This window comes from Hevea brasiliensis, unplaced genomic scaffold, assembly GCF_030052815.1.
Source record: "Hevea brasiliensis isolate MT/VB/25A 57/8 unplaced genomic scaffold, ASM3005281v1 Scaf528, whole genome shotgun sequence".
Lineage (NCBI taxonomy): Eukaryota > Viridiplantae > Streptophyta > Magnoliopsida > Malpighiales > Euphorbiaceae > Hevea > Hevea brasiliensis.
Genome location: NW_026615060.1, coordinates 13,505 through 26,456, shown reverse-complemented (window position 1 = coordinate 26,456; position 12,952 = coordinate 13,505). Strand labels below are relative to the sequence as shown.

Below are 12,952 nucleotides of genomic sequence, written 5' to 3'. Positions count from 1 at the left end.
CAATTGGTTCACGCAGGTGGCCAAAGTGTCAAAATATGATAAATGGAACCTGCTTTTGGTTAAGTGTGCAGTATCAAAATAGGAAGTGTCCTCAAGTGCTGGGATTGAGTGCTCTGCAGGATTAAAGCCAAAATGCTTGGCTATGACAGTAATGAGCCCACCCAAAACAATGTCACCAATGGATTTGGTGGCAATATGCAGCACATGTTCACAAAAGAAGTAACCAGGAGATACCTTAACTTTGTGAAATGCACACCATAACATAAATAGTTCAGATTTGCCCACAAAGACTGTAACTAGTCCCTCTGCCCAATATGGTGCTAGCCATCAGCCTATGAATAAACCTAAGTGCAGGATCAAGGATTTGGGATGTTTTGGATCTACCAGCAGAGAAAGTTTGAGGTTGGTTTGTTATGATTCTCCAAAATTGGGCAGGATTCCAGATGCCCTTGTTGGCTACCTCTACTCCAGTGTGTGGTACTCTAAAGAACCCATCAATTGCAAAACCAAAAATGCCATGAAATTGGTCTAATGACAGTTCTCTATTTTGCCCCAAGCATCTAAATGTCATAATTGGCTTATGGTCTACATCATGCAAGTTGAGGGTAGCAGAGAATGAAGAAATAAACTCCAAGACTAGAATCGGATAAACTACCTCTTGCTTATGCACAAATTCTGTCCAACCCATACCGTCAAGAAATGCAACTACATTGTCAAATAAACCCAGAGATTGTAGAGCATCAGCAGACATATACCTAGTAGGTTGTACCCTTCTATCTTTGAGTCTTTTGAAAGCAGCTTTTTGAATTGTATCAGGGAGAGGCCAGGGTAGCTTTGATACAAATGGGGTTGCTGAAATTGTCTTTTTGCTGGAAGAAGGTGTAGAGGCTGGAGCCTTTGGCTTTTTAGGAGGTGGTTCCGAAAATGGGGTGGGTGGGTCTTTGCGTTTGGACAGAGGAGGAGCAGAGGACATGGGTCGCACGGATTTGGATCGGATTTTGCGTTTGTATGTGGTTGATGGAGGTGGTGGGGGTGTCGTTTGTGGTGGAGGATTGGACGTGGGATGTATGGATGACAATGGAGAGACTTCGAGAGGAGAGGCGGGGCGGGAATGTGGAGGGGAATCCATTGTCGATGGAGAAGAGATAGGGGGAAATGAAAATGTAGGGGGATTTAGGGTTTTCGTGATGAGAGCGCTGGTGGAGAAGATGGGAGAGAGACGGCGAGAATGCCGGAAGAAATGGAGGATGAAGGGCGGTCGTGGGGTGAAGAGTCGGGAAGTGGAGGTGGTGGGAATTTTCTTTGCCGAAAATGAATTTGAATCGGGTTTGTAGGAGACTGCATAAGGGGAAAATGATTTATGCATAACCTGTGCACTCTGTTGTACATGTGTTAAAATGATTTAAACTTCAGAGAAATGCTTATGCACAAGTGCATAGGTTATGCACTGTCCTTATGCATGTTTCGGTGACCCTTGAAATGTTGAGGAGCGAGTTATGCGGAGTGCATAAGTTATGCACTCCTTATGCATCTCTCGGCAAGTGGTTGTTCGAAAATTGGGTCATGCGTATGCATAGGTTATGCACTCGCTCATGCAATCGCTTGGCAAGTTTTGGAATTTTGGTTGGTGGTCATGCAGATGTGCATAAGCTATGCACTCACCTTATGCACTCGCGGTAGGTTTTGAAATTTAGAATTTTGGTTATGCGTATGCATAGGCTATGCACATTGCTTATGCAGTCTCGCAACTTTTGGGATTTTCGATTGGTTATGCGTATGCATAGGTTATGCACTCGCTATGCAATCGCTCGCAAAGTTGTATTTTTGGAGTTCTTGGTTATGCAGAGGTGCATAACTTATGCACCTTCCTTATGCACCCTCGGCAAGGTTGATTTTTCTGGTTGTTGGTCATGCGTATGCATAGGTTATGCACTCTACTTATGCAACCTTCGGCAGAATTGGAGTTTTGGATTTTTGGTTATGCAGGAGTGCATAAGTCATGCACTCTCCTTATGCAAGACTCGGCAGAGAGAGAAAATGAAGGATTTGAAGCTATGCAAGTGTGCATAAGTCATGCACTCACCTTATGCAAGTTTTGACAGATATGAAATTTGACAAAATGAGGTTATGCAGAGTTGCATAAGCTATGCACTCTCTTTATGCACTTGCAATAAAGGTGAAAAATGGCAAGAATTTTGGTTATGCAGGATTGCATAAGCTATGCAGTTGCCTATGCACCATTCAACAAAATTAAGAATGCAATAGAACATGAATTGCAAGTGTGAAAAATACCCTGGAATGATGAAATATAATTCTATGAAGCACAAACCATGAGAAATTTTTACCAAAAACACATCAATATATTCAAAGTTCATCAAAAGTGCATCACACAAGCATGTAAAAATGGATCCTACATAAAAAACCTTTGAGAGCTATGCCATTTTGACTCAAATTCTGCAAATCAACATTTAGCAAATAAAACTCCATAAAAATCTACATGAAGTTGCATCTAACCACAATTGAGAAATGAACTCTCCAAGATTTGCCAAGAAAATGCAACATTTCTACCTTGAATCCTACAACCCCAAAGGAGCTCGAAACTGCAAAAATGACCAACTAACCACCATAATATCATTATAAGCACAAATATTAGAAAATTACCCACCCAACCTCACCAAAAACACAAGTGATCTCACAGATTCTATTTTTCTCGCTTCGCATAAACCAGATAGCAATTTCAGTAGTTCACCAACCTTTCTCCATTGATATACATCCAACCTCATCAAAAACATGAGCCATTTTACTGCAGACACCCTTTTTGTTGCAATATGTACATTTCCTCTGCATGAACTAGATTGCAGCTCCGTGACAGATTATGCAAAAAAGCTTATCGCTTCTTTTGAAGGACAAAATTTTTCAAGTTAAGAATTACTTCCCAACAAATTCACTTTCTTCATTGAATTACATCTACAAGAGACAAAATTTAACAATGTCAAAAATTGAATTTGGGGAGATTTAAGATAAAAACAAAATTAATGAAAATGAAAGTAAATCAACAAAAGCAAAATAAAAGGACTTGGGATGCCTCCCAAGAGGGCTAATTTATAGTCCTTATGGACTCTTCATGAATTTTATCAAAAGAGGTGAGGGATTGGAGAGCTTGTAATGCCTTGCTCCTAGTATTGGGTCTCCAGTTATGTAATGCTTCAATCTATGCCCATTGACCTTAAAATTCCCAGATTTTTCACTCCAAATTTCTATTGCTCCATAAGGGAAAACCTTAGAAACTCTATACGGACCAGTCCACCTTGACTTGAGTTTTCCAGGGAACAATTTCAATCTTGAGTTGAACAACAAAACTGAATCACCTTCTTTGAATTCCTTTTTCCTCGATGCTTATCATGCCAAACTTTAGTTCTTTCTTTGTAAATACGGGCACTTTCATAAGCATCCATCCTCAATTCCTCAAGCTCATTAAGTTGTAACACCCTTTTCTCACCAGCTTGCTTAAGATCAAAATTCAAGGTCTGAATGGCCCAATATGCTCTATGTTCTAGCTCCATTGTAAATGACAAGACTTACCATACACCAACCTAAAGGGAGTAGTTCCTATAGGGGTTTTGTAGGCGATCTATATGCCCATAAAGCATCATCTAGTTTGATAGACCAATCTTTCCGAGAATTATTCATCGCTTTCTCCAAAATATGCTTGAGTTCTCTGTTAGAAATTTCAACTTGTCCTGAAGTTTGAGGATGGTATGGGGTAGCTATCTTGTGCACTACACCATACTTCCTCATTAAGCTCTCAAATTGCTTATTACAAAAATGGGAACCCCCATCACTAATTATAGCCCTAGAGCTCCAAATCGCCAAGACAAATTTCTTCAAGAATTTCACTACCACTCTAGCATCATTAGTTGGAGTTGCAATAGCTTCCACCCACTTTGACACATAGTCAACCCCAACTAAGATGTATCTATTACCATATGAAGGAGGGAATGGCCCCATAAAATCTATTCCCCAAACATCAAATAATTCCACTTCAAGAATATTATTTAGGGGCATTTGATCTCCTTTTGACAAATTTCCACTCCTTTGACATTTATCGCAATTCAACACAAATTTCCTCACATCCTTAAAAAGATTTGGCCAAAAGAAACCAGCTTGCAAAATTTTACTTGTCGCCTTAGAGATGCCAAAATGACCTCCATAATCAGAAGCATGGCAATGATGCAAAATACTTTGTACCTCCTCTTCAGGAATACATCTTCTAATTAAACCATCACAACATCTCCTAAAGAGTAAAGGATCATCCCATCTATAAAACTTCACTTCATGCAAGAACTTTTTCTTTTGTTGCCATGTCATACCTAGAGGTAATATTCCACAAGATAGATAATTCACAAAGTCTGCATACCAAGGTAGTTTAGCAACAAGAGAGAAAAGTTGGTCATCCAAAAAGAACTCATCAATAGGGATTTCATCCAATTCTTCACCATCCAATTTCAACCTACTAAGATTATCAGCAACTACATTTTCACTCCTTTCTTATCTCTAATCTCCAAATCAAATTCTTGTAGCATCAGATCCACCTAATGAGCCTAGGTTTAGCCTCCTTTTACTGAGCAAATACCGATGGTCGCATGATCCAAAATATAACCACCTTTGAGTCAATAATGTAAGGTCCGAACTTTTCCAATGCAAAGACAATTGCCAAAAATTCCTTTTCGCTTGTTGCATAATTTGTTTGAGCCTCATCCAGTGTTCTACTAGCATAATAAATAGCATAAGCCTTTTGTCCTTTCTTTGACCAAGAATGCCCCAATTGCATAGTTGCTAGCATCACACATAATTTCAAAAGGTAGGCTCCAATCAGTGGTTGCATGATTGGTGCAGTTGATGAGAGCTTGCTTCAACTCGCAAAAGGCATCCAAACACTCTTGGTCAAATACAAATGGTGTGTCATTACTTAACAAATTAGACAAAGGTTTAGCTATTTTAGAAAAATCCTTGATAAAGCGTCAGAGAACCCGGCATGTCCTAGGAAACTTCGAATTCCCTTGACATTGGTAGGAGGAGCCATCTTCTCTATCACTTCAACTTTGGCTTTATCAACCTCTATTCCTCTATTAGACACCAAATGTCCAAGCACTATCCCTTCCTGAACCATGAAATGACACTTTTCCCAGTTTAACACAAGGTCAGATTCGCACATCGCAAAATTTTAGAAAGGTTAGCCAAGCATATATCAAAAGAAGATCCATAAACAGAAAAATCGCCCATAAAACCTCCATTATGTCTTCAATGAAATCGAGAAGATTGCCATCATGCACCTTTGAAAAGTGGTCAGTGCATTACACAACCCAAATGGCATCCTTCTATAAGCAAAGGTTCCATATGGACAAGTAAAAGTGGTTTTCTGATCGCTTTGGATGGATAGGGATTTGAAAAAAACCTGAATATCCATCTAAATATCAAAAGTAAGAATGCCTAGCTAGTCATTCCAACATTAGATCAATTAAGGTAAGTGGAAAGTGATCTTTTCTAGAGGCAACAATTAATTTTCTGTAATATATGAACATTAGCAAACTAGTCACTGCTCGTGGGAATTAATTCATTATTTTCATTTTTGACAACCGTCATTCCACCCTTTTGGGACAACATGTACTGGGCTCACCCAAGTACTATCTGAGATGGGATATATGATCCCTGCATCAAGCAACTTCAAAATTTCCTTTTTAACAACTTCTTTCATATTTGGGTTCAACCTCCTTTGATGTTCAATAGATGGTTTACAATTTTCTTCCAAACTGATTCTATGCGTGCAAAAGTGTGGGCTTATTCCCTTAATGTCATCTATGGTGTATCCCAAAACTTTCCTAAATTGTCTCAATACTCTTAACAACTTATCAGCCTCTAAAGTACTCAAATTTGCATTTACAATTACTGGATAAGTGTTATTAGTGCCAAGAAATTCATACCTGAGCTGAGAAGGAAGTTGCTTAAGTTCTACCTTAGGTGCATCTTCTTCCTTGAATGATGATTGCTTAAATTCAGCTTTTTCCTTTTGTGTGAGTTGAAAAACTGGAGCAGAAATGAATGGTGGACTTCCCTCTAAGTGTTGAGTATATGCAGCTACATGAGGGTTGTCATAGTCTATGCCTCCTCCATGTACCAAACAATTTTCAAGTGGATCTTCTGGATATTTCTTTCTGAAGTGTTCTTCAACCAGCTCATCAATGATATCAACTCTCAAGCAAGTATCAGCTTCAGAATGATGCTTTCTCATAGTGCTATTAATATTGAAAATTAATTGCTCTTCACCAACCCTAAGAGTCAGCTTTTCTCCTTTCACATCAATCAATGCTCCTGCTGTAGCTAGAAAGGGTCTCCCCAAGATAATTGGAATATTAGAATCTTCCTCCATGTCCAAGATGACAAAGTCAACAGGTATGTAGAACTTTCCAACCTTCAGGGGCACATTCTCCAAAATCCCTTCAGGATACTTGATTGTTCTGTCAGCTAACTGAAGAGAAATGTGGGTTGGCTTTAGATCTCCCATGTTGAGCTTCTCATAGATAGAAAGGGGCATAAGGCTAACACTAGCCCCTAAATCACATAGAGCTTTTGTAGAACAAGATTCTCCAATGTGGCATGGAATTGAAAAACTCCCTGGATCCTTTAGCTTTGGAGGAAGTTTCCTTTGGAGGATAGCACTACATTCTTCTGTCAAAGCTACAGTTTCATCATCTTCAAGTTTCCTCTTGTTTGAGAGAATTTCTTTCAAGAATTTTGCATAAGAGGGCATTTGTGAAAGAGCATCAACAAAAGGCACATTTATATAAAGTTTCTTCAAAACCTCTAAGAACTTCCCAAATTGCCTATCAAGCTTGGCTTTGTGAAATCTTTGTGGAAAGGGAAGTTGTGGCTTGTAGGGCCTGTGAGGTATATACTTCTCTTCTTTTCTTCAAACTTCTCCTTACATTTTTCTCGCACTCTCTTGTTTTTCACTCCCACGTTCCTTTTTCATTTTCTCTCTTCTCACTGCTTTTCTCTTCTCACTGCTTTCACTCTTCTCATCATTTATAACTTTTCCACTTCTTAAAGTAATAGCTTGACATCGCTCTCTTGGATTTTCTGGTTGACTTGGAAGCTTTCCAAAAGATTTGGCACTTGAGGAAGATGCTTGTTGTGCAACTGGTTTTCCAAAGATTATGTTGTGTGTTTGCATCTGCTCCACCTTGCTTTCACCTCTCTCATCTCCTCATCATGCTTATTTTGGTTGGCAAGAATCTGCAATAAAGCTCAGTGGTGGAATTTCGTTCTTCTTGTTTTGGTGGAGGGTTCATATTTTTGGGCTGAAAATTAGGCAATGGTTGCCTATTTTGTTGATATGGAACTTGACTCTGTTGTGGTTGAAAATTCGATTTTGAACTTGACCTTCTGATTGCCCCATGAAAAGTTGGGATGATTCCTCCAATTTGGATTGTAAGTTTGAGAATAAGGATTTCCCATTTGCTTGTTTCCATAATTACCAACATATCGCTTGTTCTCCATAATCTACTCCACACCTGGTTGTTTCTCCGCATAAGCCACTTGTTGTGAACTTCCAATTGATGATGATGAACTAACCAACATACTCAAATCTTCCATCTTCTTAGCAAGGACATTTGTAAGTGCATCAAACTTTGCATTAATCATGTTGAATGGATCAAGATCATACATTCCAAAGACTTGCCTTTTTGAGTTGAGCTGGTCCTCTTGGACTACTCCAAAGATGAGTATTCTTTGCAATTTTCTCCAATAGCTCATAAGCTTCATCTTCATTGTGTATAATAAATTCTCATACTTATTGAGAATAAATGATTCCTCTGATTGCAGGAGTGACATTTGTGTAGAAATTCTGATTTATCATCCATTTTGGAATGGCATGATGTGGGCATAATCTTTCCAATTCCTTCCATCTCATCCATGACTCATAAAGAGTCTCATCTTCTCTTGGTCTGAAAGCTGTCATTTGATTCCTCAACTCTTGAGTTTTTCCAGGTGGAAAATACATGCAAGAAATGCATCTGAGTTGCTCCCAATTTGTAATGGAGTTGTGAGGTAAAGAATCAAGCCAATCCAATGCTCTATCTTTCAAAGAGAATGGGAATAGCTTCAATCTTGCTGCATCATCAGACACTCCAGGTTGTTTTTGCATGTCGCAAATCATAGCAAATTTCTTCAAATGTGTGTGTGGATTTTCAGAAGGATGTCCTCCAAATTGAGAGTTTTGGATCATTTGAAGAACTCCAAAATCCATCTTGTAACTATTTGCATCAATTCTTGGTCTTGCTATGCTCTCTCTCAAATCATCAAAACGTGGAAAAGCATGATCCATCATACTTCCCCTAGGCACGTTTGCATTAACTACCTCTTCACCATGGGCTGCATTTTCATTATTTTGACCATTTCCAGCATTACCAACACCAATTCTAATTCTTTCATCAGCCATGTCTGCTTCTAATTCAGTTTCTATCAAGGCTTCTTTTCTTTTTCTGGTTTCTTTCTTGTTGGCCTTACAAAATTTCTCTATTTCAGGATTGAACAATAAGGATGTGTCACTTGTGCTTCTAGCTCTTCTCATAAAAGATTAAGAGTACCTGAAAAAGAACAAACAAACACAAAATGAAAAGATAACAAAGATAAAACTAAAAACAACTAAAATGATCAAGAATTCAATCTTAAACAAACAACTCCCCGGCAACGGCGCCAAAAACTTGATGCGTCCCAACCGCAAGTGCACGGGTCGTACAAGTAGTATAGAAAAATATCGATCCCACGAGGAGTTGTGTTAATGATTGAATTTTCGATATAAAAGTTGACTAAATTGAAGTATTTATGAGATTAAGTAATGAATTAATGGGTAATGGAGTATGAAATCTAAATGTGCATATTTAATATTCCATTCAACAATGTATTAATTAAACTAAAATTGCATCAAATAGAAATAAGCAAGTTCAAATATGGCAATATTTAAAATGGCAAATGATTAAATTTGATTAGAAATTAACAATGGTAAAAAGGTGATTCCGGAGTTCGGGATTTCATATTCGAGCTATTTTGGGATTTTAAATTGGTTGTCCAATCTTATGAAACTTATGAGTTTTAAGGAGATTAATCCTTAAATCCTTTGAATTCCCTTTCGAGTGAGACAAAGAGTGCCTTAATCAAACTAATCCTACTTTCGTGGACTTAGAATTAATTAAGACCCATTAAGTTCTTTAATTAATCTGAATCCTCTTAATCCTTAGCCTATTTCTAGGTCTAAGTTAATTAAGTCCAATTTCCGATTATCTATCACAAGGTCTTCTCCTTTCTGCTTCAACCATGGATTAAGAACATTACTCAATGGGATCCTACATTAAGCATGTCATTAAGCATACAAGAAATGAATAAAACTCATTAAGGCCACAAAATATGGATTACCCAATCAAAATCCACAAAATATCTCAAATATTACAACCCTTACTCCAGAATCAAAAGTAAACTACTCACTATCCATAATGCTTACAAGATATGATGAGTTTAAATGGAAATAAAGCTTTAATCTAAGCTAAGAAGTAAGAAATTAAACACTAGAAATGTAGAAAATGTAAAGGAAGGAAGAAATCTGCAAATCTTAGTTGAAAATGGTGTGGAAGGTGAAAATGACTCTCAAATTCCGCTTAGCCTCAACCTTCTTCATTGCTCCTTGTCTACTCCCTTTAAAATGAAAAAATGGGACTATTTAAAGCATTTTTCTGACATGGAGCCCAAAAATAGTAAGTTATAGGAGGAATACATTAAGGGAATCTTACACTTGACTCATTAATGAACTCTTTATGGATCAGATAAGTGGTGCATAAGTTATGATCCCTTATGCGCTTTCGTTCTGGGTCACTTATGCGTTGCATGACTTGGTGCATAGGTTATGCACAAATTCGTGAATGTGCATAAGGGAGGTGAGAATGTGCATAAGCTATGCGATCTCCTTATGCACATTTCGGTGGTTCTGAACAGTGATCTTCCTCCTTATGCAGAATCGCATAGCTTATGCGCAAGTTATGCAGTTTGGTCAATGCATATTTCACTTGAAAACTTGTTTTTGGCATCTTTTGCTGTAGAAGACACTCCTCAATGGCAAAATTCTCTTTAGTCCTTCAAAAACACCATTTTTCCTACAAAACAAAGTAAAAATTACAAATTAGTGCAAAATTGACAACTATGAAAAACTAACTAATTAACTAATGAAATTAGCTAAAAATGACTAATAATCAAATAAAATGATTGTGAAATTAGACCTAAATGACTATGCAAAATGTGTGCATCAAGGATTAAACCCCTTAGAGTGATCCATACACATGGCTAGTTCATCTAGAAACTCAGCTGGTATACCTGCCCCCTTAGCTGAAGGTTATTCCATCACTAGACCACCACTTTTTAATGGCACAAATTATTCTTTTTGGAAAACTTGAATGAGAAACTTTATACAATCTGTTGACATTGATGCTTGGAGAATAATTAAAGATGGTCCTTATATTCCTTATAAAACCAGTGAAGGAACTGTACAAATTCCTAAAGCTGAAATTGAATTTGATGATAATGATTGGAAGAAAATTTCTACAAATGCCAAGGCTATTAACATTCTTCATTGTGCTCTTGATATTAATGAGTATAATCATATTTCAGGATGTCAAACAGCAAAAGAAATATGGGACAAACTAGAAGTCACATATGAAGGAACTGATGTGGTGAAAGAGTCAAAGGCAAACCTCCTCATCCGTGATTATGAGTTATTTGAGATGAAACCTGGTGAAACTATTGCTGAAATGAGTACCAGATTTACAGATCTTGTCAATCTTCTTAAAGCTCTTGGAAAGAGATTTGAGGAATAAGAACTTGTTAAGAAAATTTTGAGATCTCTTCCAAAGTCATGGGAAGCAAAGACCACTGTTATTCAAGACACCAAGGATTTCAGAAAATACACCTATGATGAGCTAATTGGTTCTCTCATTGCACATGAGATGATCTATAAGAAAGATGAGAAAGAAGGTGATCAAATGAAAAAGAAAGGTATAGCCTTCATATCCGAAAAGGTAGATGAGAAAAAGAAAAGTGTTGCTTTTAAAGTTAGTTCAAGTGATGATTCAAGTGCTTCAAGTGATGATGATGAAGATATGGCTATGATAGTCAAAAGATTCGAAAGAGCATTTAGAAAAGGTGGAAGCAAATACAAGAAGTTCACAAAGAAATATGCTCCAAAGACTCCAAATTATTCAAGTGAAATAGTTTGTTATGAGTGTAACAAACCAGGCCACATTAAGCCAAAGTGTCTTACATTGAAGAAGAAAAACAAGTTTAGAAAGGATAAAAGCAAAAAGACAATGGCAGCAACATGGAGTGATAGTGACTCTTCATCAAATGATGAAACAAGTGACAAAGAAGCTGCAAACACTTGTATGATGGCAATTGAAGAAAAAGGTGAAAGCTCACACATTGAAGATAGTGAAAATGAGGTAAATCTTGAACTTTCTAATATTGATGAATTAGAACTTGCATTTGTGAAGACATATGATAAATATAGAACTTTTAAAAAGAAATGCAAAATTTTGGTTCATGAAAATTGTGCTTTAAGATCAGAAAATATATCCTTGAGTATGGCTTCAAAGGAAAATGAATTTTACAAATCTCAAATGAAATTATTTAAGGAAGTTAATGATGAGCTTCAAAGATCAAAAGAAGTATGTGAACAACTTCTTGAGAAAAACAAAATTCTTGAAGCAAAAGTTGAGTCTTTGACAAGAGATTTAACTAAATTTACAAAAGGAAAAGAAACACTTGATATACTTCTTGGGAATCAAAGATCCATAAATGAAAAATCTGGAATTGGTTATGATGGATTTATGAAGTATGGAAAATACAAACAATTTTTTGTTAAAGCTACTTCCTTTTCTCAACCAAGTATTACATGCTTTTATTGTAATCATAAAGGTCATATGATTAATGCTTGTCCTATTAGGAAAGGAACTTTTAAGGCAAAGAAAGTGTGGGTGCCTAAAGGAACCCTACCTAATATTACTAACACACAAGGACCCAAAGTTACTTGGGTACCTAAGAACGATTAGCGATTTCAGTGCGCTAAGGAGTATCTGGAAATAGAACATTGGTACATTGATAGTGGCTGCTCTAGGCACATGACAGGAAATAAAGGCAAGTTTTCCTCTCTTACTTTGAAAGAAGAAGGCTATGTCAAATTTGGTGATAAAAGTAAAGCTAAAATTATTGGATGTGGAACTATTGGTAAAAATCCTTACATTGAGAATGTTGCATTAGTTCAAGGATTAAAGTATAATCTTTTAAGTGTTAGTCAACTATGTGATAATGGTTTTAAAGTCATTTTTACTTCTACACATTGTGAGATTCATGGAAACAATGTTATGTTTGCTGGTGCTAGAATAGATAATATTTACCTACTTGATTTAACAAATCTTGAAGAAAATTGTGAAACATGCTTTATGACTTCAGATGATAGTGCATGGTTATGGCATAGAAAATTAGGACATGCTAGCATGAGTACACTTGCTAAACTCTCTAGAAGGAACCTTGTTAGAGGACTTCCAAAGCTAAGGTTTGAAAAAGAATTTCAATGCAAAGCATGTGCACTTGGTAAGCATACAAAATCATCTTTTAAATAAAAAAACGTTGTAACTACGTCTAGACCATTGGAATTATTACATCTTGATCTTTTTGGTCCAATCACACCTAGAAGTCTAGGAGGCAAGGCATATACATTTGTAATTGTTGATGATTTTTCAAGATTCACATGGACTTTCTTTCTTGCTCATAAAGATGAAACCTTTGATATATTTGAAGCTTTTTGCAAAAGAACTCAAAATGAAAAAGGATATTGCATTACATCTTTGAGGAG

At 36.9% G+C, this 12,952-nt stretch overlaps 1 non-coding gene across 1 annotated transcript; it reads left to right on the top strand.

The window, feature by feature from the left end:
* Positions 1-7,925: 7,925 nt before the first annotated feature.
* Positions 7,926-8,033, top strand: LOC131177518 (small nucleolar RNA R71). The gene has a single exon (XR_009146966.1). It is a non-coding gene; the product is annotated as a small nucleolar RNA R71 (small nucleolar RNA).
* The last annotated feature ends 4,919 nt before the right edge of the window (positions 8,034-12,952 follow it).